At 41.8% G+C, this 25323-nt stretch overlaps 1 pseudogene; it reads left to right on the top strand.

Moving 5' to 3' along the window:
- Nucleotides 1–4514: 4514 nt before the first annotated feature.
- On the top strand, nt 4515–5877 carry LOC125554595 (uncharacterized; annotated as a pseudogene).
- Nucleotides 5878–25323: the final 19446 nt, after the last annotated feature.

Below are 25323 nucleotides of genomic sequence, written 5' to 3'. Positions count from 1 at the left end.
TTAATAGGAATTGACTTTGTTCGTTGCTGGATATCTTGGGGTATTTTGCCTTTAAGCCGTCGCCCCGGTTTAATGTGCAAGTACACAAGGGACTCAAAAGACCCTCAACGGCACACTCACATTCAGTTAACTAACGCTGAAATCACTGAAGCTGTTAAAAAGATACTGGATGAATCGGTGGCTGTCTGTAGCAAAACAGGGCTAAGTCCCTTCTGCGTTTCGAATAAACCACCAGCTGTAAGAATTGCTTAACTCCTATTTGAACCTGACATTCTTAATTCTTCCTTATAACCTTTGCCAATCTTTTAACAGGGTGACAACCCATTTTGGAAGAAGAAACCTCAGGATAAATCGGTCAAGACCCCTCGACCCAAGACAAAGGTCGTCAAAAAACATGCCAAGAAGAAAGCAGCTGAATCCACTGAGCTGAACCTCGACGAAGATCTTGACAACCTGGAGTCAGAGGTAGAACTTGATTCTCTTGGTTCATTTTTCATACACCTCATTGATAATGACCATTATCAGGATGACGCTGAAGCTAGCCGGGCTGATGTTGTAGAGGTAAGAATTCTTTCCTTCGGTTTAGATCCTCAGCCAACACAGAAAACCCGTCAAGCAAACCGGAAAGTAAAATTTTCACACCATCTAGCTTATCTGGATCCAAACTTTCTTTTGAAGAAACAACAGCATGAAGCTCGCCGCACAACCCGGGATAGTGGCCAGGTGGTTACTTCGTCCGGTTTACCGAGCATGCCGGTTCATAAACACCGACCCGAGGTTTCATCCATTCCTGACACATCTTATTCCAAGGCTGGTTATTTTTGGCAACCTCTTAATCCATCCGACTCAAACTACCAGGGAACTTCCCATTCATCCTCTGGAGAATCAACAGGGACACAACTTCCTCCCCTTAAGATTGTTCCTGGGTAAGCATACTATACTTAGCTCTTTATCCCTTGCACCTGTTTAATCTACTAACCTTTATTTCCATTCATTTCAGAGCCAAAGCTAGGCCCAGGAAAAAGGCCAAATTGAATACACCGACTGATGATAATCCGGCCACTGAACCAGAGAAGACCTAGAACCACTGGACCCAAATGCTAATGCTAACTTGGATGATTCGATACCTTAAGTCCAGGATACTTTTGTTGAGCCAGTGGAGACAGATCCGACGAGTCAAGCTGCTGATCCGCCAAGACCAGCAAAAATGGCTGATAAACCGCTAAGTCCAGCAAAAACTGTTGATGACAATACGGATGATATTATGATTACCGGCATTGGCCACACCACCCCTGGAAATCCTATCGCTTTATCAAACCATAGTGCCAAGGAAGAACTTTCTGCTATGGACACGGGCAAGTGGAAAACAGATTTATCAAGCTATGCCCACCTCAACGCCCAAGACATTCATTTTGGATTCTTAAACCGCCTGTACACAAGCCGTGACTATGAAGCCGGTTTAGTGGGCCTAATGAAGGAGCGGTATGAGGTAAATATCACTCACTCTGCATAAGCTTTTCTCTCCTTATGCCCAGCTTAGATTATCAATTCCAGTAGCCCCCAAGGGCCGGTTCATAATGTTAATGTGAACCGGGACTTGTAGCAGAACAATATTTAACTTTTCTTGCGTAGCCCCCAGGGACCGGTTTATACCTTTAGGATGAATCGGTACCTTTCTGTCATGAAGCTTCTAAAATTCTTGATAATCATCTTTGCAATCCGATTGATGAGGAAAAATCCATAACCCTAACTTGAGCAAATATGCATTAGCCCCCAAGTGCCAAGTGTATAACTTCTTATGTGCTTGGGACTTAAAATGTCAGTTGACAAGAAGTAAGATGCATTAGCCCCCAAGTGCCAAGTGTATGACTTATTATGTGCTTGGGAATTCAAATATGCACTACCAACTCATTAAATGTCTCTTGCAGGCTGATCTGAGCAAAAAGGAATCTCAGATCGCCGACCTTCAAGAAAATATCAAGTCCCAGCAAGCAGAAACTTTCAAGGCTAAAGAAGAGATGACTAGCGCTTTAACAGCCATGGAACAACTGAAGGAAAGCTTTAAAAGTGAATGGGCAGGGTGGGACGCTGAAAAAGCAACTCTGCTAAAGCGGGTGGAGGATGCTGAAACAACTCTTAATCCGGTAGCAGAAGAATTGACTGGCTTGAAGTGGGAAATCCATGCCATGCCCACTGCTGTGTTTGGTAAGTACCCTTATTATCAGCTGTTAACATGTATTATCCTATGAACTGTCAGTTTATCGACGTGTTTAATGATGTAGGATCTCGCATTACCCATCTGGGCTCTAATATGCAGAAGAAATTGAAGGCTGCCTATACTCTTATAGAGCAATTATATTCCGGCACACAACGGATCATTTGTACTGCCTCTCATAACAAACCGCCCCAACCTTGATCAAGGACACATTGGAGAGCTGTCAATGCAACTTGCCCGGTTTGAGGAGTTAAAAAGATCATCTGCAAGGGCAGGTGCTCTAACTGCCCTAATCCGGGCTAAAGCATGGATACCAGATCTTGACCCGGCTGTTGTAGGAGGACGGGTCAGATTTTAACAATGATGATCTCCGAGCTTTGACGAAGGAACTGTGCCCATTAGCGAGCAAATTGGCTGAAGAGACAGATCTTTCTCATTACCAGTCGATTTATGACGCTGACAACAAACAGGTTAATGCGCCAACTCATGACGTGGAAAATCTTATCCCACCAATCCGTAAGCATACCTACGCCCCTGATGTTGACCCCTCCACTCTTATAAGCGATGAAGCTGTATTCAAGGCTCTAACTAGAATTGACTGGGCAACCATTGACTTCCAGCCATTGGGTGGAGAGAAGGAGGATGAACCGGTGCAAGATGATCCACATCCGTCAAGGCAGCCCGGCGAAGAGTCATGATCCGGAGGACGATTTAACCTTTTGCATACTGCAATACTTGATGAAAACAATTATCCTTTGGGGCATCAAAGCGCCTTGTAATAGGCTAGTTTAAATACTTGGTCTTCTTATGCCAACGTGCATATTCACTTTGCATGACACTATTAATCCGTCATGATTATGCTATGTCTGCTTATGACCTTTAGCCGCTTTATTCAACCTGTTTCTACATAAAACAAGTGTAAAGTGTCCTGGCGGTTTACTGCCGGACGGGTCATAATGCCCGACATATAACCTGGGTTTATAACCAAGGCTGTACTTAAGAGTAACCAAATATGAAAGATATCATACCTGTGATATTTTATCACACTGCTGGATCAACAAGGTAGTATAATAAGGGTGATAACCCATAATTTGAATATTGATATTCCTTAGCTATTGCCGGTTTATGAATGGGCCTAGACCAAGTTTAAATAGCATAAATAAATTACACTCATAAAGCATTATAAACTAAAGAAAAAAATCAAAAAAGTATGAAGTAGTCATAATTGTGGTGTTACAACGATCAAGAGGGTAAACAAAGCCCCCAAGTGATTTCCCTGGTGGCCTTATATCTATCAAGAGGTGTAGGTATGGTTCGAATATGACCAAGCCCCCAAGTGATTTCCCTGGTGGCCTTATGCCTATCAAGAGGTGTAGCTGTGGTTTGAATACGACCAAGCCCTCAAGTGATTTCCCTGGTGGCCTTATGCCTATCAAGAGGTGTAGCTATGGTTCGAATACGACCAAGTCCCCAAGTGATTTCCCTGGTGGTCTTACCCCGATCAAGAGGTGTAGCTATGGTTCAAATACGATCAAGCCCCCAAGTGATCTTGTGATATTGGCTTGATAGCCGGATTACCAAGGTAACAGAGCTGTGCTCTTATAACATGGGCTTGATAGCCGGATTACCGAGGTAACAGAGCTGTGCTCTTATAATATGGGCTTGATAGCCGGATTACCAAGGTAATCAGAAACTCATGTAAAAGAACGACAGAAATCCGCCTTTAGGCTTTGGTCCTTCTTGTTAATCCCCACCGTGAAGCACCATATTCCTTGTCTTCATGGGCTTTAATAAGAGTAAACCACTATGAGTATAACCCGGCCCCTCCTGGGCGGTTTATACTCAATAGTTATATCCCCAACAGATGTATCAAACACTAAAACGTGTCTAGATACATCTGTATTTACACAAATCTGAGTCAACTAATTTGGGACTTTGGGAGTATATGTCTATTTCAGGCAATCACAATTTACCAAAAGTAATAGAGAAAACAGGAAGCAATCACGACTTACCAAGGAAAACAAAATTTAATTATTTTAGGAACCATTAATTAAATTTATATTGATTTGGTGGAAGCAAATCATGACTTACCAAAAAAAGTAGAAAATAGAGCTATTACCGCAATTTCTCGAAGCAGTTTTTTGCATGCACGTTTCTCTGGCTCAGTCGAACGCTTTAAAAGGTGTCCATTGTAAGCCAGGGCACACATCTTCTCTCTTTCTTTCTTTGTTTGCGTGAGCGAGAGCCCCTCGTTATTTATTTAGAAATTTTTCAACCTCGCCGAAATCCTAGCCCCACCATGCCACCATGCCCGACCTGCAAGGACCTGCCACCGGAGCTTGTCTGCCGCATCGCCGACGGCCTTGATGACCTCAAGTGCTACGTGAGTGCGCGGGGTGCCTGCCCGACATGGCATCACACGCTTGTGCCGCCATCGCCATCACTGCTTATCAACCACAGCGACGACCCTGCCAAGCGCTGCACCGCCGCTGCCATCAAGCGTCGTACCACCGCAACCTCAATCCTCGCGCGTCGCTCCTTCGAGCTCAAAGCCATCCCTTCGGGCCAGCTCTGCCCCGCCACGCGCCGCTCCTTCAATCTCACCACCATCCCATCGGTCAGGACCTGTCTCGGCTGCTGTAGCGGATGGCTCGCCCTCTCCATTCACATCGATGACGTCCGTAGCCTACTCAGCCTCTTCCACCCCATCACGGCCGCCGAGATCCTCCTACCCCCGCTTGTCTATGACAGTCGCCTCGTCTCCAAGATCGTCTTCGCTCCCAACCCTGCCACTGACGACTTCGTGGCCGCTGTGATATGTGACATCGATAGGGTTGCCTACATCACCGTAGGGGCCAGGAGGTGGTCCGTCCTTGACCCCATCCACCTCACTGTTGGAGATCAGTTCGTCGACCTCCTCTACCACGAAAATGGTAGGGTCTACTGCCTCACTCGGTTTGGAGACGTCCATGTGCTCTTCCTTCCGCAGCGCCGCCGCCGGGAACCTATCATCCTCGAGGGCGAAACATCAATATATCCTGCAGTGCATAATAGGAAAATCATCCAGATGCATGGGACAAGACCGGATCTAAATGCGCCGGCCACCATTAAGGCATTGTTGTCATCTAGGGGAAGCAAACTATCGTTCGACGCCGCCACTAGTTTTGCACCGCCATACAACACAATCTCAACTTTCACTAGTGTCAAGAACCTCGTGTTCTGCGATGGTAACCTGTACCAAATCTGGAGGAATGCATCATGCACAGTCACTTTGCAGTTGCAAGAAGGGGGTCGATGTCGTATAGAACATGATGAAATATTTGTTCTGAGGTATGACCCCCACCGCCGACCATGTTGGGACATTGTGTACGACTTAAGGGGATACTCGGTGTTTATTGGGAGGAACAATTCAGTGTCAATATACGCAGAAGGCGTTCCGGGACTCAAGGCTAATTGTGTGTATTGGATTGGTGGGAGGGGTAGGGATCAGGGCATGGTCTTTGACATGAAGACTGGCAAGTCAACACCTTGCATTCCCCTCGTGGATGGTGTTCTTCCGGGGTCTCTACAAAGCACAATCTGCTGGTACTTTCTGAGCGACAAATGAAAGAAGAGTTTACCAGGCCCGAGCAAGGGCCCGGGCAGAATCTGGACAAAAGTGATACGTCACCGGGCATCTAGGCCACATAGTGATGAGGACTGCCAACCACCTTGGTGGAAGTGATATTATATAATCGGTAAAGGGTTTTGTTCATGTTTTTGTATACAACATTTGAACTTGATTTAATTCTTGTGGCACCATCGGCCTGCTATTTTGATTCACCATTCCCTGCATTTGTAGTGATGTATCTGGTAATGGAGATTGTTTTCGAGCAGGACATACTATTCTTTTGTGATTTCCACCATGTCATCATGGCTAACTGAATATTGGTGGGATGCAGCCTGAATTATGAATATGACAAGTGTGGATAGAGAACCCACTAGTATGTTAATAATTAAACACCCATGCATTGCCACGGGACAACAAATGAAACTAGCCTCTTGGATTCAACACTTTGTTCGTCATGTCGCTTTGCTATGTTATCACCCTGCTCCAATTCCTCTTTAGTTTTCTTTCACCAAATTCGGATGGCTTGCAGCATTTGAAACTCCCACCTCAAAAACATGACAAATTCAGTGGTTTCTCAAAACAATTTTTCAATGTTATACAACAAAAATACTAAAGTCTTCTCGTTTTCCTGTTTTAGCATTGTATGCGAGATGATGGTTCTAGCCATACAAAGGCACTTACCCAAGGATTGAAATCACACATAAAAATAACAGCCTAAGGCCCCATTTGGATGCTTGTTTCGAGGCTCAGATTTCGGAATTGGTATTGAGCCTCCTGAATACGACTGTTTTGATGGCCTCTGAATTGAGTTGTGGAAATGAATCTCAATACCAACCGATATTGAGCAACACTACCATGCCCTTGAAATGATTGACACGTCGCATTCCCCATAGTCGTTAAAAATAGCCTCTAGTCCTTCTCCTATATCTTTCCCCTTCCTCTCGACACAAGCCAAACCAAGCTGACCACCACAGCCTTAGGAGAAGATACATGTCTGCTGACAGCCGCTGCCACTGTCATATTATTTCCCATGAGCGGTGTGGCTCCATCACGCTCGCGGATGGCTGGCTTCCCACCAGGGACAATTGCGTCCACTGCTGCTCGGCTCATTCCCATGGAGATGTGTACCCCACATTCCTCCCCTGCGGTGGTTTCTAGGGGGTGTCCATGGTGTCTCCTCGATAATGGCTCACCTCGTCGTTAGTGCCTCCCCACTGACACAATACCTAGCAATTTGAAAATGTCATAATACTTCATACTACATTTTTTTACAATTTTCCTCCTTTCTAAAGTAAACAATGTAAACTATCCTAATCTTTTTTGGTTATTTGTTGATAGGCAATTAGATTGCATAGTTACATAGGGAGTAGTATTTTTGCATACGGTATTCATTCTAATTCTCCTACAGTTCCCGCCTGGTAGACAAAACCTACTAAACACTAACCTTTTATGGTTCAATACTATGCACAGACAGTTAATTGCTCTACTGTTTGCTTGGACCTATTTAGATTATTATTCAAAATAATACATATCATAATAACATGCACCTAGTTTCATGCACAAATCAGAGGAGGGACTAAACATAACATAACAAGCATTTGGTTTCTTAAAAAAAATTATGTCTACATAAAAGTAACAATGACCATCCGTCCGAAAAATAGTATAAGAATACTAGACATTAACAGAAAGAGATGGCGGGCACACTAAACAGTGAATTACCAGAGAGGTTGAAGGACATTGGTCAAGATAAAGTGCGGCTACCTTCTAATGATAGGAGACCTGAATACCACAACAGGGTGCATATATGGTACTAAGTAATTCAGCGATACAATGTAGAAAAATCAAACTCATCTGGGATGAAGTACAAAAGGTGGAGAGTTGATACATATACAAAAAGAGCACATATACTGAAGTGAAAATGGAGATCATGTGTACTTAAACATATATGTGATGGATCCTTAACATAAGCCATTGGGAGAATGGAAGCCCCAAAATTCCTTTTGTAGTAGTTATAAAAGTTATAAACTCACAACCCAAGCCAAACAAACAGGGCCTCAAAGGACTAAAATTCCTTCTATAGCAATTATAAATTCATAGCATGGCTTGGGTTGAACCATAGTATTGCAACACTGACCATGCGCTCATCCTGATCAACTGGCCTCAATTTAAAGGAATAAAATCTATTTTAAACATTCATCTTGTCGTGGTGGTTGTCACTTGAAGTGAGCTACTATTGGGGAACGTTGCATGGAAAACAAAAAATTTCTATGCACACGCAAGATCTATCCATGGAGATGCATAGAAACGAGAGGAGAGAGTATGTCTACGTACCCTCGTAGATCATAAAGCGGAAGTGTTTAACAACACGGTTGATGTAGTCGAACACCTTCGCGATCCAATGGATCAAGTACCAAATGTACGGCACCTCCACGTTCAGCACATGTTCAGCTCAATGACGTCCTCGCCTTCTTGATCCAACAAGACGAGCGAAGTACTAGATGAGTTCCAGAAGCACGACGGCATGGTGATGGTGATGGTGAACTTGTTCCCGCAGGGCTTCATCGTGCACTGCGGAAAAACTGACGGAGGACTAAACTGTGGAGAGGGGCGCCGCACACGGCTAAGAGATTGTTGTTGGTTGTGTGGTGCTCTCTCCCTCTCATATATATAGGTTGTGGGGAGGAGGGAAGGCAGCCTAGGGCTCCACCAAGGGACCGGTTGCCACCTTGGGCCTTGCCCTAGCCGCGACCCCCTTGCCTTTCTTAGGCGTGTGGGGAATGGTAGGGGAGGGTGGCGACCCCCCTTTCCTTTCTCTCATTAGGAGGGGAAGGTGGGAGGGGCTAGTCCTCCCCCCTTTCCTTTTCTTTGAGGCAACTCCCCCTTTCCTTCCCTAAGGTCGGCGGCCAGGGAGAGGGCGCGCCAGCCACTTGTGGGCTGGTGTGTGGCTCCCCTTGGCCCATTAGGCCCATATACTCACCGTGGATTTCCCAAAACCCATTTCGATGACCCAATGCATACCCGGTATTTCTCAAAACCTTTCCGATGACCAAATAGCATCGTCCTATATATCAATATTTACCTCCGGACCATTCTGGAGCTCCTCGTCATGTCTGTGATATCATCCAGGACTCCAAACAACATTCTGTCACCAAATCACATAACTCATATAATACTATATCATCAATGAATGTTAAGCGTGCGGACCCTACGGGTTTGAGAATGGCGTAGACATGACAGAGGAGCCTCTCCAGTCAATAACCAATAGCGGAACTTGGATGCCCATATTGGTTTCTACATATTCTACGAAGATCTTTATCGATCAAACCTTATGACAAAATACGTAATTACCTTTGTCTGTTGGTATGTTACTTGCCCGAGATTCGGTCGTCGGTATCTTCATACCTAGTTCAATCTCGTTACCGGCAAGTCTTTTTACTTGTTTCGTAATACATCATCTCGTAACTAACTACTTAGTCATTTTTCTTGCAAGCTTCTTGTGATGTGTATTACTGAGAGGGCCCAGAGATACCTCTCTGATACACGGAGTGGCAAATCCTAATCTCGATCTATGCCTACAAAACAGACTCCTTCGGAGATACCTATAGAGCATCTTTATGATCACCCAATTATGGTGTGATGTTTGATAGCACACAAGGTATTCCTCTGGTATCCGGGAGTTGCATGATCTCATATTCGAAGGAATATGTATTTGACATTAAGAAAGCAATAGCAATAAACTGAACGATCATATGCTAAGCAAACGGATGGGTCTTGTCCATCACATCATTCTCCTAATGATGTGATTCCATTATCAATTGACAACACGTGTCTATGGCTAGGAAACCTTAACCATCTTTGATCAACGAGCTAGTCTAGTAGAGGCTCGCACTAGGGACACGGTATTTTGTTTATGTATCCACACATGTATTTAAGTTTCCGATCAACACAATTCTAGCATGAATAATAAAGCTTTATTATGAATAAGGAAATATAATAATAATAACTTTATTATTGCCTCTAGGGCATATTTCCACTAGTCTCCCACTTGCACTAGAGTCAATAATCTAGTTCACATCGCCATGTGATTAACACCCATAGTTCACATCGCCATGTGACTAACACCCAAAGAGTTTACTAGAGTCAATAATCTAGTTCACATCGCCATGTGATTAACACCCTAGTGAGTTCTAAGGTGCGATCATGTTTTGCTTGTGAGAGAGGTTTAGTAAATGGTGTCTGCCATATTCAGATCCGTATGTATTTTGCAAATTTCTATGTCTATAATGCTCTTCATGGAGCTACTCTAGCTAATTGCTCCCACTTGACTTAGAGTCATCTAGATTGGTGTCAAAGCTTGCATCGATGTAACTCTTTACGACGAACTCTTTATCACCCCCATAACTGAGAAACACTTTGATAACCCACAAGTATAGGGGATTGCAACAGTTTTTGAGGGTAAAGTATTGAACCAAAATTTATTGATTCGACACAAGGGGAGCCAAAGAATATTCTCAAGTATTGGCAGCTGAGTTGTCAATTCAACCACACCTGGAAACTTATCTGCAGCAAAGTATTTAGTAGCAAAGTAATATGATAGTAATGGTAACGGTAACAAAAGGTAATGGTAGTAAAAGCAATGCTTTTGGTATTTTGTTGTGATGATAGCAATAGCAACGCAAAAGTAAATAAGAGAAGAACAATATATGGAAAGCTCGTAGGCAATGGATCGGTGATGGAGAATTATGCCGGATGCGATTCATCATGTAACAGTCATAACCTAGGGTGACACAGAACTAGCTCCAGTTCATTGATATAATGTAGGCATGTATTCCGAACATAGTCATACATGCATATGGAAAAGAACTTGCATGACATCTTTTGTCCTACCCCCCTGTGGCAGCGGGGTCCCTACGGAAACTAAGGGATATTAAGGCCTCCTTTTAATAGAGAACCGGAACAAAGCATTAACACATAGTGAATACATGAACTCCTCAAACTACGGTCATCACCGGTAAGTATCCCGATTATTGTCACTTCGGGGTTAACAGATCATAACTCATAATAAGTGACTATAGACTTGCAAGATAGGATCAAGAACACTCATATATTGATGAAAACATAAGGTTCATATCTGAAATCATGGCACCCGGGCCCTAGTGACAAGCATTAAGCATAGCAAAGTCATAGCAACATCAATCTCAAAACATAGTGGACACTAGGGATCAAACCCTAACAAAACTAACTCGATTACATGATAGATCCCATCCAACCCATCACCGTCCAGCAAGCCTATGATGGAATTACTCACGCATGGCGGTGAGCATCATGAAATTGGTGATGGAGGATGGTTGATGATGATGATGGCGACAGATTCCCCTCTCTGGAGCCCCAAACGGACTCCAGATCAGCCCTACCGAGAGGTTTTAGGTCTTGGCAGCGGCTTCGTATCGTAAAACATGATGATTTCTTCTCTCTGATTTTTTTCTCATCGAAACTCAATATATGGAGGTGGAGTTGGAGTCGGAGACGCAACAGGGGGCCCACAAGGTAGGGGGCACGCCCTAGGGGGGCAGGCGCGCCCCCCACCCTCGTGGCAAGGTGGTGGGCCCCATGGCCTTCGTCTTTGGCAGGTATTTTTCTTATTTTCTAAAAAGTGTCTCCGTGAAGTTTCAGGTCATTCCGAGAACGTTTGCTCCTGCACATAAATAAGACCATGGTAGTTCTGTTGAAAACAGCGTCAGTCCGGGTTAGTTCCATTCAAATTATGCAAGTTAGAGTCCAAAACAAGGGAAAAAGTGTTTGGAAAAGTAGATACGTTGGAGACGTATCAACTCCCCCAAGCTTAAACCTTTGCTTGTCCTCAAGCAATTCAGTTGACAAACTGAAAGTGATAAAGAAAAACTTTTACAAACTCTGTTTGCTCTTGTTGTTGTAAATATGTAAAGCCAACATTCAAGTTTTCAGCAAAGATTATAACTAACCACATTCGCAATAATGCATAGGTCTCAAGTTACTCATATCAATAGCATAATCAACTAGTGAGCCATAATAATAAAACTCGGATGACAACACTTTCTCGAAACAATCATAATATGATATAACAAGGTGGTATCTCGCTAGCCCTTTCTGAGACCGCAAAACATAAATGCAGAGCACCTTTAAAGACCAAGGACTGACTAGACATTGTAATTCATGGTAAAAGAGATCTAGTCAAGTCATACTCAATGTAAACTAACAATAATGAATGCAAATGATAGCGGTGCTCTCCAACTGGTGCTTTTTAATAAGAGGATGATGACTCAACATAAAAGTAAATGGATAGGCCCTTCACAAAGGGAAGCAGAGATTTGTAGAGGTGCCAGAGCTCGGTTTTGAAACAAAGGTGAATAATATTTTGAGCGGTATACTTTCATTGTCAACGTAACAACCAAGAGATGGCGATATCTTCCATGCTACACACATTATAGGCGGTTCCCAAACAGAAAGGTAAAGTTTATGCTCCCCTTTCCACCACAAGCATCAATCCATGGCTTGCTCGAAACAACGAGTGCCTCCAACTAACAAGAGTCCCAGGGGGAGTTTTGTTTGCAATTATTTTGATTTATTTTGCATAAAGCATGGGACTGGGCATCCCGGTGACCAGCCATTTATCTCGTGAGTGAGGAGCGGAGTCCACTCCTCTTGAGAATAACCCGCCTAACATGGAAGATACAGACATCCCTAGTTGATACATGAGCTATTCGAGCATACAGAACATGATATTTATTTGAAGGTTTAGAGTTTGGCACATACAAATTTACTTGGAACGGCAGGTAGATACCGTATATAGGTAGGTATAGTGGACTCATGTGGAATAACTTTGGGGTTTAAGGAGTTTGGATGCACAAGCAGTATTCCCGCTTAGTACAGGTGAAGGCTAGCAAAAGACTGGGAAGCGACCAGCTAGAGAGCGACAACAGTCATGAACATGCATTAAAAGTAGTCAACATCGAATGCAAGCATGAGTAGGATATAATCCACCATGAACATAAATATCGTGAAGGCTATGTTGATTTTGTTTCAACTACATGCGTGAACATGTGCCAAGTCAAGTCACTTAAATCATTCAGAGGAGGATACCACCCTATGATACCACATCATAACCATCTCAATAGCATGTTGGCACGCAAGGTAAACCATTATAACTCATAGCTAATCAAGCATGGCACAAGAAACTATGATCTCTAGTTGTCATTGCAAACATGTTTATTCATAATAGGCTGAATCAGGAATGATGAACTAATCATATTTACAAAAACAAAATAGGTCGAGTTCATACCAGCTTTTATCATCTCAGTCAGTCCATCATATATCATCATAATTGCCCTTCACTTGCACGACCGAACGGTGTGAATAATAATAATAGTGCACGTGCATTGGACTAAGCTGGAATCTGCAAGCATTCAATAAACATGAGAAGACAAGGCAATATGGGCTCTTTTGTCAGATCAACAATAATGCATATAAGAGCCACCTCAACAATTTAATTATGGTCTTCTCCTATCGACCCCCAAAGAAAAGAAAAGAAATAAAACTATTTACACGGGAAAGCTCCCAACAAGCAAAAGAAGAACATGAAATATTTTTGGGTTTTCTTTTTAATTACCACTACAAGCATGGAAATTAAATTGATTAAAAGCTACAACTAATTTTTTGGTTTTTCTTAAGGTTTATTAAACACACAAGAAGAAAGCATAAAAAGGGAAATAAACTAGCATGGATGATAGAATGAAAAAGTATGAGCACCGACATCTAGCAATGAGTGCGTGAGCATAAATGTAATGTCGGTGGGAAATACGTACTCCCCAAGCTTAGGCTTTTGGCCTAAGATGGTCTATGGCCACGGCTGGCCTGGCGGATATCCATAATAATAGTTGTTGGGGTTGTACTGTGATGAGGAAGAAGAAGGCTTAGATTGCCACTGGCTAACAATCATCTCTGGATCCCACTTGTAATTAGACTGTCATGAAGGATCAAATTGTGGTTCCGGCTCTGGCTCCTCGGCTGGTGCAGGGTTCCAGTAGGCGTGGATAGCCGTCAACGGAACAAGGTACGTGCCTACAGTTAAATCAAACAAAGAAGGAGCAGGCAAGGTAATAGTCTCAGGATGATGTTTATCAAAGAACAATTGATATTTAAGCTCTCCTTCCCTATTCTTAACAATAAAATCATGTGCCACCATACTTTTATAATCTAGAAAAACACAGGGCAGCACTTTTTCTTCCTTCTCAGCATGCCTAATAGGTATGTTAAAATGTGCAGCTAGGCGTGTAGCATAGATGCCTCCAAAGATGGGGCCCTTGGTACGGTTCAGACTTAACCGTTTGGCAATAATGCTGCCCATACTAAAAGAGTTATCATCGTATAAACCATGGTGCAAAATAATAATATCAGGGATACTCAGGTTTCCACAGTTTCCGCGACCAATTAAGCAATGACTAGCAAATAATGCAAAGTAGCGTAAAACAGGAAAATGTATGCTAGTGATTTGTGCATCGGAAACCTTCCTTGTTTCCCCTATAGTGATAGTGTCAATAAATCCCTCCACATCATCATGATGTGGTTCTTCTGTCTTGCCCCCAAAAGGGACTAAACAAATCCGATAGAAATCATAAAGTGACATCTCCTCATGCTCATCATATAAATGAAATTCCACCGTAGGTGGTGAGTTCCTAGAATGAAAATGAAAGTTTTGCACAAAGGTATTTGTGATCAAGAGATACCGATCGCATTGGTCATGGAGGAAAGCGGTAAGGTTTGCAGTCTGAGCCAACTCATGAAAATCTTCATAAATCCCGGCTGCTCTTAAGAAATCCTTGGAAGGCCATTCACACGCCCGAACCTCCGCGGTGCGAGGCAAATTATACTTAGGCTTCGGTGCCTTCTCCTTCGAGCTTTGGCTCGATGAGCCCCTCAAAAGTCTCCTCATCATTTTCTGAAAAATTCTGAAATTTTTAGTAACTTCAAAATAATAGTAAACCAAACTCAATAATATTGATAGTAACTACTCCTACAAGTGCCTAGGGCCTATATCATGCATCAAAACTACTTTTGACCATATAAATTTGACATGCAAGCTCAAGAACAGGGTCACCTAAGCAACAAAAATTTGCAATGAATAAAGCACTAGAACAAAAACTAATTGGACCAATGGAGGAGTCACATACCAAGGAACAATCTAACCAAGCAGTTTTGTGAGAGGTGCTTTGAGCAAGGAGATCGAAAATGGTAGCAAGATGAGATAGAACTCGTGCTTGAGCTGGTTATTCGTGTTTGGGGGAGGAAGATGAAGTGTGTGGGTGCATGAATAAGTGGAGGAGGGCCAACGTGGGCCCATGAGGCAGGGGCGCGCCCTCCACCCTCGTGGCAAGGTGGTTGGCCCCCCTGGTGTGTTCTTTGTTCCATAAATCCTCAAATATTCTAGAAAAAATCATATTTAATTTTTAGGGCATTTGGAGAACTTTTATTTTCGAGGTATTTTTATATTGCACGGATAATCAGATAACTGACAGAAAAATATTTATTTTATTTTTATTTAATATGAATAACAGAAAGTAAAAGTGGGGTACAGAAGGTTGTGCCTTCTAGTTTCATCCTTCTCATGATCATCAAAAGGAATCCACTAACAAGGTTGATCAAGTCTTGTTAACGAACTCATTTCGAATAACATGGATCCGGAGAAATTTCGAATAACACTATGTTACCTCAACGGGGATATGCTCATCCCCAATAATAAGAATATCATATTTCTTCTTGATAGTAGGAAGAGGAAATTCAAAACCTCCAAATATAATCGATGGAATTTTTCCAATAGAGTAGATACTATGAACTTGAGGTTGTTTCCTCGGAAAGTGTACCGTATGCTCATTACCATTAACATGAAAAGTGACATTGCCTTTAGTGCAATCAATAACAGCCCCTGCAGTATTCAAAAAGGGTCTTCCAAGAATAATAGACATACTATCGTCCTCAGGAATATCAAGAATAACAAAGTCCGTTAAAATAGTAACATTTGCAACTACAACAGGCACATCCTCACAAATATCGACAGGTATAGCAGTTGATTTATCAGCCATTTGCAAAGATATTTCAGTAGGTGTCAACTTATTCAAATCAAGTCTACGATATAAAGAGAGAGGCATAACACTAACACCGGCTCCAAGATCACATAAAGCAGTTTTAACATAATTTCTTTTAATGGAGCATGGTATAGTGGGTACTCCTGGATCTCCAAGTTTCTTTGGCATTCCACCCTTAAAAGTATAATTAGCAAGCATGGTGGAAATTTCAGCTTCGGGTATCTTTCTTTTATTTGTAATAATATCTTTCATGTACTTGCATAAGGATTGGTTTTGAGCATATCTGTTAATCGCATACGTAAAAAGATAGGTCTAATCATTTCAGCAAAGCGCTCAAAATCCTCATCATCCTTTTTCTTGGATGGTTTAGGAGGAAAAGGCATGGGTTTCTGAACCCAAGGCTCTCTTTCTTTACCATGTTTCCTAGCAACAAAGTCTTTCTTATCATAACGTTGATTCTTTGATTGTGGGTTATCAAGATCAACAACAGGTTCAATTTCTATGTCATTGTCTTTACTAGGTTGAGCATCATCATGAACATTATTATTAACATTATCATTAGTTTCAGGTTCATTACTAGATTGTGTTTCGGCATCGGAAATAGAAATATCATTTGGATTCTCAGGTGTTTCAACAATAGGATCACTAGAAGCATGCAAAGTCCTATCATTTTTCTTTTTCTTCTTTTTAGAAGAACTAGGTGCATCTATATTATTTCTCTGAGAATCTTGCTCAATTCTTTTAGGATGGCCTTCAGGATACAAAGGTTCCCGAGTCATTCTACCACCTCTAGTCATAACTCTAACAACATTATCATTATTCTTATTATTCAATTCATTGAGCAAATCATTTTGAGCTTTAAGTACTTGTTCTACTTGAGTGGTAACCATAGAAGCATGTTTACTAATAAGTTTAAGTTCACCTTTAACATTAGCCATATAATCACCCAAGTGCCCAAGCATATTTGAATTGTATTTTAATTGTCTACCAAAATAAGCATTAAAGTCTTCTTGCTTAGCCATAAATTTATCAAACTCATCTAAGCATGGGCTAGCAAATTTAGTAAATGGGATTTCAGCCTTATCATATCTATAGAGAGAATTTACCTTTACTACCTGTGTCGGGTTATCAAGACCATGAGTTTCTTCAATAGGTAAAGGATTAAGATTATATGTTTCTTCAACAGGTGGTAAATTAAGACCATGTATTTCTTCAATAGGAGGTAAATTCTTAACATCTTCAGCTTTAATACCTTTTTCTTTCATAGATTTCTTTGCCTCTTGCATATCTTCAGGACTGAGAAATAGAATACCTCTCTTCTTTGGAGTTGGTTTAGGAATAGGCTCAGGAATTGGCTCCAGAGGTGTCCAATTATTTTCATTTGTCAACATATTATTCAATAGAATTTCAGCTTCATCCAGTGTTCTTTCCCTGAAAACAGAACCAGCACAACTATCCAGGTAATCTCTGGAGGCATCGGTTAGTCCATTATAAAAGATATCAAGTATTTCATTTTTCTTAAGAGGATGATCAGGCAAAGCATTAAGTAATTGGAGAAGCCTCCCCCAAGCTTGTGGGAGACTCTCTTCTTCAATTTGCACAAAATTGTATATATCCCTTAAAGTAGCTTGTTTCTTATGAGCAGGGAAATATTTAGTAGAGAAGTAATATATCATATCCTGGGGACTACGCACACAACCAGGATCAAGAGAATTAAACCATATCTTAGCATCACCCTTTAATGAGAACGAAAATATTTTAAGGATATAAAAGTAGCGAGTTCTCTCATCTTTAGTAAACAGGGTAGCTATATCATTTAATTTAGTAAGATGTGCCACAACAGTTTCAGATTCATAACCATGAAAAGGATCAGATTCAACCAAAGTAATTATATCAGGATCAACAGAGAATTCATAATCCTTATCAGTAACAAAGATAGGTGAAGTAGCCAAAGCAGGGCCAGGTTTCATTCTATCATTTAGAGATTGCTTACTCCATTTAGCTAATAATCTTTTAAGTTCAGTTCTATTTTTGCAAGATAAAATAGCTAAAGAAGCATCTTGATCAAATACATAACCCTTAGGAATAGCAAGTGGTTCTTCATCATCACTTTCATCAGTATCATCAGATTCAATATTTTCAATTTCTCTAGCCCTAGCAAGTTCATCAATAAAAGCACTAAGTATCATGCATAGCAGAAGTGGCATCATCAATAACGTGCGACATATCAGAATGAATAGCAGAAGCAGGTGTAGGTGTCGCAAACTTACTCATAACAGAAGGTGAATCAAGTGCAGAGCTAGATGGCAGTTCCTTACCTCCCCTCGTAGTTGAGGGATAGATCTTGGTTTTTGGATCTCTCAAGTTCTTCATAATGATAAGCATATATATATATATATCCCAAGTGACTCAAAGAATAGAGCTATGCTCCCCGGCAACGGCGCCAGAAAATAGTCTTGATAACCCACAAGTATAGGGGATCGCAGCAGTTTTCGAGGGTAAAGTATTCAACCCAAATTTATTGATTCGACACAAGGGGAGCCAAAGAATATTCTCAAGTATTGGCAGCTAAGTTGTCAGTTCAACCACACCTAGAAACTTAATATCTGCAGCAAAGTATTTAGTAGCAAAGTAATATGATAGTAGTGGTAACGGTAACAAAAGGTAACTGTAGTAAAAGCAATGTTTTTGGTATTTTGTAGTGATGATAGCAATAGCAACGCAAAAGTAAATAAGCGAAGAACAATATATGGAAAGCTCGTAGGCAATGGATCGGTGATGATTAATTATGCCGGATGCGGTTCATCATGTAACAGTCATAACCTAGGGTGACACGGAACTAGCTCCAGTTCATTGATATAATGTAGGCATCTATTCCAAACATAGTCATACGTGCTTATGGAAAAGAACTTGCATGGTATCTTTTGTCCTACCCTCCCGTGGCAGCGGGGTCCTTATGGAAACTAAGGGATATTATGGCCTCCTTTTAATAGAGAACCGGAACAAAGCATTAACACATAGTGAATACATGAACTCCTCAAACTACGGTCATCAGCGGTAAGTATCCAGATTATTGTCACTTCAAGGTTAACGGATCATAACTCATAATAGGTGACTATAGACTTGCAAGATAGGATCAAGAACACTCCTATATTGATGAAACATAATAGGTTCAGATCTGAAATCATGGCACTCGGGCCCTAGTGACAAGCATTAAGCATAGCAATGTCATAGCAACATCAATCTCAAAGCATAGTGGACACTAGGGATCAAACCCTAACAAAACTAACTCGATTACATGATAGATCCCATCCAACCCATCACCGTCCAGCAAGCCTACGATGGAATTACTCACGCATGGCGGTGAGCATCATGAAATTGGTGATGGAGGATGGTTGATGATGATGATGGCGACGGATTCCCCTCTCCGGAGCCCCGAACGGACTCCAGATCAGCCCTCCCGAGAGGTTTTAGGGCTTGGCGGCGGCTCTGTATCGTAAAACGCGATGATTTCTTCTCTCTGGTTTTTTTCTCATCGAAACTCAATATATGGAGGTGGAGTTGGAGTCGGAGACGCAACAGGGGGCCCACGAGGTAGGGGGCGCGCCCTAGGGGGGCATGCACTCCCCCCACCCTCGTGGCAAGGTGGTGGGCCCCTGTCCTTCATCTTTGGCAGGTATTTTTCTTATTTTCTGAAAAGTGTCTCCGTGAAGTTTCAGGTCATTCCGAGAACGTTTGCTCCTGCACATAAATAACACCATGGCAGTTCTGCTGAAAACAGCGTCAATCCAGGTTAGTTCCATTCAAATTATGCAAGTTAGAGTCCAAAACAAGGGAAAAAGTGTTTGGAAAAGTAGATACGTTGGAGACGTATCACACTTCCTTTGTCCTCTACGGACAATTTTGACCACTGTCTAGTGGTCCACTCCTGGATCACTATTGTACATCTTTGCCAAACTCATGGCAAGGCGCACAACAAGTCTAGTACACATCATGTCATACTTTATAGAACGTATGGATGTGGTATAGTGAATGACTTTCATTCTCTCTCTATCTTCTACAGTGGTCGGGCTTTGAGTCTTACTCAACTTCACACATTGTAATACAGGCAAGAACCCTTTATTTGCCTGATCCATTTTGAACATCTTCAAAATTTTCCCAAGGTATGTGCTTTGTGAAAGTCCTATTAAGCGTCTTGATCTATCCCTATAGATCTTGATGCCATATATACAAGTAGCTTCACCGAGGTCTTTCATTGAAAAAATTCTTATTCAAGTATCCTTTTATTCTATCTAGAAATTCTATATCATTTCCAATTAATAATATGTCATCGAGGTATAATATCAGAAATGGTACAGAGCTCCCACTCACTTTCTTGTAAATACATGCTTCTCCGTACGTAAGTCTATATAAAACCATATGATTTGATCACATCATCAAAGCGTATATTCCAACTCCGAGATGCTTGCGCTAGTCCATAAATGGATTGCTGGAGCTTGCACACTTTGTTAGCACCTTTAGGATTGACAAAACCTTTTGGTTGCATTATATACAACTCTGCTTTACGAAATCCATTAAGGAATGTAGTTTTGACGTCCATTTGCCAGATTTCATAATCAGAAAATGTGGCAATTGCTAACATGATTCAGACATACATGGATCCTATCTCAGATTTCATGGCCTCAAGCCATTTATCAAAATTTGCGGTCATCATGGCTTCTTCATATTTCATAGGTTCGCCGTGGTCTAATAACATGACTTCCAGGATAGGATTACCATACCACTTTGGTGTGGAACGTGTTCTGGTTGACCAACGAGGTTTAGTAGTAACGTGATCCGAAGTTTCATGATCATCATCATTAGCTTCCTCTCTAGTTGGTGTAGGCATCACGGGAACGATTTTCTCTGATGTGCTACTTTCCAATTCGAGAGAAGGTACAATTACCTCATAAAGTTCTACTTTCCTCCCACTCACTTCTTTCGAGAGAAACTCCTTCTCTAGAAAGGACCCATTCTTGACAACAAAGATCTTGCCCTCAGATCTATGGTAGATGGTGTACCCAATTGTTTCCTTAGGGTATCCTATGAAGACGCACTTCTCCGATTTGGGTTCGAGCTTATCAGGTTGAAGGCTTTTAAAATAACTATCGCATCCCCAAACTTTAAGAAACGACAACTTAGGTTTCTTGCCAAACCATAGTTCATACGGTGTCATCTCAACGGATTTAGATGGTTCCCTATTTAACGTGAATGCGGCTGTCTCTAATGCATAACCCCAAAACGATAGTGGTAAATCAGTAAGAGACATCATAGAACGCACCATATATAATAAAGTATGGTTACGACATTCAGACACACCATAACACTGTGGTGTTCCAGGTGCCGTGAGTTGTGAAACAATTCCACATTGTTTTAATTGAAGGCCAAACTCGTAACTCAAATATTCGCCTCCACGATCAGATCGTAGAAACTTAATTTTCTTGTTATGATGATTCTCTACTTCACTCTGAAATTCTTTGAACTTTTCAAATGTTCCAGACTTGTGTTTCATCAAGTAGATATATCCATACCTACTCAAATCATCTGTGAAGCTCAAAAAATAACAATACCCGCCGCATGCTTCAACACTCATCGGACCGCATGCATCGGTATGTATTATTTCCAATAAGTCATTAGCTCGCTCCATTGTTCCGAAGAACGGAGTTTTAGTCATCTTCCCCATGAGGCAAGGTTCGCAAGTATGAAATGATTCATAATCAAGTGATTCCAAAAGTCCATCCACATGGAGCTTCTTCATGCACTTTACACCAATATGACCTAAATGGAAGTGCCACAAGTATGTTGCACTATCATTATCAACTTTGCATCTTTTGGCATCAATATTATGAATATGTGTATCACTACGATCGAGATTCAACAAGAATAGACCATTCATTAAAGGTGCATGACCATAAAAGACATTACTCATATAAATAGAACAACCATTGTTCTCTGACTTAAATGAATAACCATCTCGCAATAAACAAGATCCAGATATAATGTTCATGCTCAACGCTAGCACCAATTGACAATTATTCAGGTCTAAAACTTATCCTGAAGGTAGATGTAGAGGTACCGTGCCGACGGCGATCATATCAACCTTGGAACCATTCCCGACGTGCATTGTCACCTCGTCCTTAGGTAATCTTCGTTTATTCCGTAGCTTCTATTTTGAGTTACAAATATGATAGACCGAACTAGTATCAAGTACCCAGGCGCTACTACGAGCATCAGTAAGGTACACATCAATAACATGTATATCAAATATACCTTTGTTCACTTTGCCATCCTTCTTATCTGTCAAGTATTTGGGGCAGTTCCGCTTCCAGTGACCATTTCCCTTGTAGTAGAAGCACTCAGTTTCAGGCTTGGGTCCAGCTTTAGGTTTCTTCACGGGAGCGGCAAATTGCTTGCCATTCCTCTTGAAGTTCTCTTTCTTTCCCTTGCCCTTTTTCATGAAACTAGTGGTCTTGTTAACCATCAACACTTGATGCTCCTTCTTGATTTCTACCTCCACATATTTCAGCATATTATAGTTCATCACGAAGCCTTTGTACACTGGTACAGAAAGGTGCTATAGAAACGGTTTTTAACCCCTTTCCGTGACAGTGTTTGGAATCGTCGCCAAGTGAGTGACTGCGATAGGGGGGGTCCTTCCCACATGACCCAGAAATCGTCGAGGATAGGGAGCCTTGATGCATACAGTTCTCCCTATAAAACCGTTTCTGATATCTTGAATATCCCAAACGGTTCATCCTTGCTACTTGTTTGTGCGCATTGCCATTGCAGTCAGACTTCTGTGGTTTTACCTAAAACCAAGCACATTCCATGCACGAGAGTTTTCCAGGCACGTACCAAACTGGCTCTACATTTACGATGCCTGGCACATCACAAACAGTTCATGATTGTAAACGTGTACAATAGGTCGACAATCCCACACATTTATTTTCGCCGCACTGTTTGTGATATTGTCTGACATGACACACGCTTTGCAAATGGCAACTATGTGCATGGTTACACACATTTCCTCTTCGCGAACCATGTTGGATTATGATGTATATCACACACGCTGTGCTTTATAGACAGTGGGCGCCGTAATGACCCGCGGAGCATAATTTCACCCTAATTTAATTGCCGTTGTTTAAAATTGTACCTAATTTGAACTTGAAAGTAGGCTATAACTTTATACATACCCATCAGGTTCAAACAACCAATGCATTATTCGATTCACGGGTACATATGTTCAAGAATTACATAATCACCAAATAAATAATGATGAACCAGGGTTCTATACTTGTACTATTACAGATGGTAAAGAAAGAGGCGACAAACATCCTGGTTGCTGAACAAGGTGAAGCGGAATGGCCCTATTGTGATCTCCTGGATGCAGAAGGCATGCACGAATCTAGTCCAACCCCTTGTGATGGTCGGCCGCCAATCATGTAGTTTGAGAGGTAATCTTGAGTAAACTGCTTAAGGATCCACTACAAAGGAAAACAGATTCAGACATTGTCATCTAACACAGCTCATTACGGACAGTAAAAAGAAGGCTAGAGAGTTCTTACTTACCATCATGCAGTTCACTGTTGTCTTGCATAAAGTGTACACAAATAGTTCGATTGACATCTTTTGACCCATTTTAATAACAATCTTTATCAGTTTCCTCACTTGATGCTGGTTCATGAATATCTCATTGCCCCATACGCAGAAAGGGTTGAAGTGTGGATCTTTGGCAATGACATATGTACCTAAAAGAACCAAATTAATATTAGAAGCTAAACAAAAATTGCAGATGATGTGGTGCAACACTCCCTCCATCCCATCATATAAGATTTTTTTTACATGTATATCTAGATATCATCAGAACATTAAGGTAACACTCTTCCTTGTTGCTATGTAGCCTGGAATAGCATATTTAGTCATTCAGTACAATGCATGTTGCTATGTAGCCTCAGATATATTAAATATCTCCCTAGTTAACCTACTAATAAATGGGTTATAGATATATTTAGTGAAATGTCCGATTCGACGATTAATCCCTTATCAGCCCCGAGGCAGCTACCGATATCCTGAACAGTGAGTAAATATAAGCAATGCGATGAAACTAACCTTGATGGAAAACAACACTGTTCTCAATATTGTCCTATATGAGTACATATAAAGGCATTTAATCACAACAGGCTAAACATCAACCAAATGTATCCATGGTAGACAACATAATCTACAAATGATAGCTTCAGTGTGCAGGTTTAAGCATGCTAGTTAAGAAAAACAAGAAGTGGAAAGGTGTGTTAACTTCATCAGGAATAACATTTAAAACAAGCAAACAGTCATTCAAACCGGTATTGTGGAGGTTCAAAGTACACTAGTGTTGTTAAAAAATGAAAAGGCATGTTAACTTCAACATCCTTAACAACAACCGAATATCGTAATTCATAGTGGTATTGTTGAAACTGTTATTGATGAAATTGAACTGCACGGCAAATAGTTGCACATATAGAGCACCACATTGTGAAGAACTGAAATAAACAAGGCATAAGGCCATCTCTAGCCGATCCTTCAAAAGTTAACAGACTAAAACCCTTAGTGGATATATGTATATATATATACTCCAGCAATTTTTGGCCGTTTCTAGTGGATCCCCTAAACTTAACATTGAAAACTTCAATTTGATTAAGTTCAAAGTTGGTTCAACCAAAAGTAGCATGCATTCAAACATAAACATAGATAGTTTTGCATAACAGAACATAAAACATAAATTTAAACTAAACAAAACTACTTTTGGTCGAAGTGGATGTTGAGCCAATCCTTCCTCGTCAGGTACGGTGTGCCGCGAGCCGGGTCCGGGCCGGTGCTGTCGTCGGGGTCGTTGGGGAAGACACTCCTCCACTCGTCGACGTCGATCTCCTCGTCCTCGCTGTCCACCTCGACGCCCTCCGCGCTGCCGTCCTCACTGCCTTGTACCTCATCATCGGAGGAGAGCACGATAACCTCGCTACCCTCCATGCTGATAAAGATACCTGCTCTGCCTCCACGAGCTCCGGGTGCTGCCGACGGAGCTCTTGCATGTAGGCCTCATCGGCAGCCTCGGCCTCGAGGCGCTCCCATGCCTCGCGGTCCTCCCGCGCCATAGCCGAGCTCACCACCCCTGGCTCTGGCGGAACGAGGTCGACCGAACATGTGCCAAAGGGGAAATTGAGCCTAGCCGCCTAGCCGTGGTAGCGGACCTGCTAGCGGTCGTACTCCATGGTCGCGCGCTCAACCGTGTGGAAGCTACCGAGCCACTGACAGGTGTGGGTCTCCCGATCTGTAATCTTGGTGACCCATGTCCCCCACCGCCG

Source organism: Triticum urartu, chromosome 4A (genome assembly GCF_056163025.1).
Source record: "Triticum urartu cultivar PI428250 chromosome 4A, HENAU_Tu73, whole genome shotgun sequence".
In the NCBI taxonomy this organism is placed as follows: Eukaryota; Viridiplantae; Streptophyta; class Magnoliopsida; order Poales; family Poaceae; genus Triticum; species Triticum urartu.
The sequence above is the reverse complement of the archived record's forward strand: the minus strand, read 5'-3'. Positions and strand labels throughout refer to the sequence as shown.